We start from the raw sequence: 5,209 nt of genomic DNA on the forward strand, positions 1-5,209 counted from the left end.
CAATAATGTGCTATTAGCCAAAGGACCCTTCTTGAATAAACCTCTATGGTAAACCACAATGTCTCCCATTGTTTCCCTGCAATACACATAAGGAAGATCTTGATCAGGTTAACTGAGAATTGCCATACTATCAGTAGAATATGTATTGAGTACAACCAAATTCGATTGGTGTCACATGCATAACAATACAAAATTGTACCCACATCAAATGAAAATCAAATTGCAGAACTGAACCAAACAGTTAAATGGACAGCAGACCAAATGAACCAAAATAGTTAACTGAGCACGACATTGCAGAATAGAAACATGTACTAGAAGATAAGACAGTTAACAAAACAAAGAATGCTTGAGAACAGTACTACGAAATGTAGCAATTGTTGGACCAAAGTGTTAACTGAACATTACATTTCAGAGGACCAAACTATAACTAAACATCAGATTGCATATTAACATTACAGAGGACAAATCACTAGAAGGCACTGGCGGTGGCCTCGAGAAAACAACACAAACTGTATTTTAAAGTAGACAACCGCGTTGCGGTGTCGACGGTGGCCTCGAAGACGAGGTGCTCCTCCAAGATCTGGTGGTCGACACACATGGCAGCCATAGCGACCTCGTGCACGCATGCGGCTGCATGCTACTGAGCTCCACGTTATACTACGTGCAAAATGGCTGTGGGCGGCGCTTAATTGGAGGAGGGGGCAGTGATTTCGAGGGAAGGTGTCGCGCCGTTGGTCGGGGCATGTGGGATGGGAAACGAGGAGGATGGTGTGGGTGGGGTGTGGATTACCTGACCATATCAATGAGGCCATGCAGCAAGAAGAAGAGTCTGCAGCGAGGAGGGCGCGCAGCAAGAAGAAGGGTCACCGGCGAGGAGGCGACACTGCAAGAAAAAGGGTCACCGGCGAGGAGGCGGCGCTGCAAGAAGAAGGGTAGCCGGCGAGGAGGCGGCGCTGCAAGAAGAAGGGTCGCCAGCGAGGAGGCTGAGCTGCTAGTAAGCAGCAGTGAAGGTTTGAACTTGAAAAGTAAGGAGGAATAGTGGAAATATGGCTTTTGGTAGGAGGGAGGGGGTGGGGAGATAGATATTTCCGCGGTGGCAAAAAAATTTCACTCGGTGTCGCGAGAAACTGGTGCGCAAGTGTGGTTCAAGCGGGAGCAGTGGACTATAGACGACGAAGCTTCCTGCGTAAGCCAGACAAGACGGTGCGCCAAGATATTTTATATCGCATCCCACACGATTCTTTCTAGTAAACTATTTGTGGTATACCTGATTTTTTCATTATGTTTTGAAAGACAAAATGGTGTTACGGAGGGAAAGGATGGTGTTTGAATTGCTAGAACATTTGCGTACAATGAACATGCAACTAGTACAGGAGTGTCTTTTTTAAATTTGGAATTATTCCGGGTTCGTTTGGCATTTTTATGCATTAATTGAGTTTCTGGGCATTTAATGTGCATAATTCAAATTTGAACTACAAGCACATGCTCCAATGCACCAAAGTTTGTTGAAAAATCACATGTGTGTCTTTGGGTGAATTTATAGATCCCATGCAAGAAATGAGAATGAAATTCAAACATCTGGGCGTCGTGGCTCGACTGCAAAGATTGAGAAACTTGGTTTTTTAATTTCTGTAAATCCAAAAAACGCCTGAAAATCATGAAACTTGGCATGGTGTCATGACATGGCACCAACATGCTGCGGTAAATTTTTTGGCCGAATCGGGACAAGCTTTGGTGTAAGCTTCTTGTAAGCCGGAGCTTTCCTCAAGAACGCTCGTGGTTCCGAGAGGGAACGTGTGACCTTTGTGTGCGAAACGACATACTACACTGCCTTCTCCCGCCTTAATGTTTGTACACAAGCAGATTATACCAAATTGAAGTATCATGCTAAATTTTGGAATTATTCCGGGTTCGTTTGACCTTTTTTATACATTAATTGAGTTTCTGCGCATTTAATGTGCATAATTCAAATTTGAACTACAAGCACATGCTCCAATGCACCAAAGTTGGTTGAAAAATCACATTTGTGTCTTTGGGTGAATTTATAGGACACATGCAAGAAATGAGAATGAAATTCAAACATCTGGGCATCGTGGCTCGGCCGGAAAGATTGTGAAACTTGGTTCTTTTAATTCTTGTAAATCCAAAAGACGCCTTAAAATCATGAAACTTGGCATGGTATCATTACATGACACCAACATGCTGCGGTAATTTTTTTGGCCGAATTGGGACAAGCTTTGGTGTAAGCTTCTTCCAAACCGGAGCTTTCCTCAATAAGGCTCGTGGTTCCGAGAGGGAACATGTCACCTCCGTGTGCGAAACGAGATACGTACACTGCCTTCTCCCGCCTTAATTTTTTTACACAGGCAGATTAGACCAAATAGAAGTATCGTGCTAAATTTTGAAATTATTTCGGGTTCGTTTGACCTTTTTTATACATTAATTGAGTTTCTGCGCAATTAATGTGCATAATTCAAATTTGAACTACAAGCACATGCTCGAGTGCACCAAAGTTGGTTGAAAAATCACATGTATGTCCTTGGGTGAATTTATAGGTCCAATGCAAGAAATGAGAATGAAATTCAAACATCTGGGCGTCGTGGCTCGGCCGGAACGATTGAGAAACTTGGTTTTTTAATTCCTGTAAATCCAAAACACGCTTGAAAATCATGAAACATGGCACCAACATGCTGCGGTAAATTTTTTGGCCGAATTGGGACAAGCTTTGGTGTAAGCTTCTTATAAACCGAAGCTTCCCCCAAGAAGGCTTGTGGTTCCGAGAGGGAACGTGTCACCTCCGTGTGCAAAACGAGATACATACACTGCCTTCTCTCGCCTTAATTTTTACACAGGCATATTAGACCAAATAGAAGTATCGTGCTAAATTTTGGAATTATTCCGGGTTCGTTTGGCCTTTTTATACATTAATAATAATTGAGTTTCTACGCATTTAATGTGCATAATTCAAATTTGAACTACAAGCACATGCTCCAGTGCATCAAAGTTGTTTGAAAAATCACATGTGTGTCCTTGGATGAATTTCTAGGTCCCATGCAAGAAACGAGAATGAAATTCAAATATCTGGGCGTCGTGGCTCAGCCCGAAAGATTGAGAAACTTGGTTTTTAATTCCTGTAAATCCAAAACATGTCTGAAAATCAACATGGCACCAACATGTTGTGGTAATTTTTCTGTCCGATTTGCGAAGGTGCACACGCTAACAATCAACAAAGTCATTTTGGAACAAGTGCTGTCACGTTACAAATCGGAAACACAAGTATTATTGAAACCGTGGCCGTTCTACTTACCGATTACGTGCCACCACGCGTCCCCTTTTTTTATTGGCTAGGAGGTGCCGTGCGGGGTAGCTATTTGAGTACGGGAGGTGTGCGATCAGACCCCTGCGCATGCTCATTAGGAGGAGATCCCTTTGACCGCTACCCGCCACGCACCTCCCTCCCAACGTCTCCATTAATGGCGCCCGAACCCCTGTTCTACAGTGTGGCTATATGTCTCATTGAACTGAGATTTAAGAGAGAAAAATGAAAATCTGAAAAAAAGTTTTGCACGGATCTTGATGTAAGATCTGACAGACCTATATAGCATCGACTGCGACTTATAGCAAGCATGATGAATATAAGGATGATGATAGTGGATAATAATTGTCTTACATATTTAAGAACATAATTAAAAAAAGCCACATGCGGCAATGCCCAAAATACACAAGGGCAAAAGAAGAAGGAATGCAACGATCTGGCTCACTGATCTCTACGTTGCTGCAGGCCGCGGGAACGTCTCCGCGGCGAGCGGCAATGAGCTCTTTCTTGTCCTCAAGATGCTGCTTGAAAACATCCATGAATTCCTCCACTAGCCTTCTGCGCTCGATGCGCAGCATGGCATTCTCGTCCATAAGTTTCTCGACAATGTCGCCGGTCCTCTTCAACAAGGCAGTGGTCTCCTCCTGCTGCTCCGCACTTCCGATGATCTTCGCTCTCAGCTGGTCGCGCTCGGCCCGGAGCTTCGCATTGCTCTCATTTAGTTGCCGGATGATGCTGGTAGCCTGTTCAAACGAGGCTTTCATGTCGTCCTGCAACCTCGCCCAGCCGGAGATTTGATCCATCTGGTAAGGACGATGGCATGCATGCTCCTGTAACAGTCCTCGCCTGCCCGTGAGACATTTTCCCAGGCCACCGCGGCATGGGAGTACATCTCTGCTGCATTTGTGGCGCGGCGGGACATCTCTTCTGCTTTCGCGGCGCGGCCGAACAAGTCTGCTGCATCGACGGTGCAGTGGGACCTCCGTGCTGCTCCAGCGGCGTGGTGGGACCTCTCTGCTGCTACGGTCGCGCGATGGGACATGTCATCTGCTTTCGCAGCGAGGTGGGACATCTCTCACGCTTCCGCTTCCATGCTCGCCTCTCCCTGGTGGCAATCTCTCGACCCATAACTCACGCTGGCCATGGCACACGCAAGGGAACAATGATGAATGACTTGTTTGTTTTTGTGGATGAGGAGTTGAGGAGGAATGTGCAGTCATATTGGAGTAGTAGTATTTATAACCGAGTACTAATACGCTCCTAAGTGGGAAACCGTTTAAGTTTTGATCGGTGTGAACAGGTTTGCAATTTGGAATGTGATGGGACGCAGGCTCAAAATTTATTGACGGTTCTATAATTTCTAAGTGCAGCACTATTCTCGGACGGCGTAACGTGGGTACGCTTTCTTGGCCTCGTACTTGGCGTTTTTTCTATTGCCTAATCGCAAACAGTTAATCCTTCTGAAGCGTATGCCCTCAATCGCACATTGTCAAAAAGTAATGCGGTAGACCTTCTTTAACATGTGTTAAAAAGCAAAAAAAAGCAAAACAAGGACCTTGAGGTTAATCCCACTGATGGGATGTATCTTAAATGTCCATTCAGGACATTTATGACAGATCCCATCAGTGGGATTAACATCAAGACAGCTTCCCATCCGGTCACCCATCTCATGCCTATTCCAGCCCGAGCACAGTTAACTTGAGAGTTCTCTTAGATGAGCTACTGGTGGAACAGCTGGTCCTTGCTGATATAGGATGCCCTCTTCCATCCTTATGGCGTACCCGGATGACCGCCCGTCGCCCAATGGCCAACATATGTTGTGTAGATAGAGCATATCACATACGTCTTATTAGAAGCAATCGTCTGTGTTATTATCGGTCTTCGCACACATTT

The sequence above is a fragment of the Triticum dicoccoides genome, chromosome 2A, assembly GCF_002162155.2.
Source record: "Triticum dicoccoides isolate Atlit2015 ecotype Zavitan chromosome 2A, WEW_v2.0, whole genome shotgun sequence".
In the NCBI taxonomy this organism is placed as follows: Eukaryota; Viridiplantae; Streptophyta; class Magnoliopsida; order Poales; family Poaceae; genus Triticum; species Triticum dicoccoides.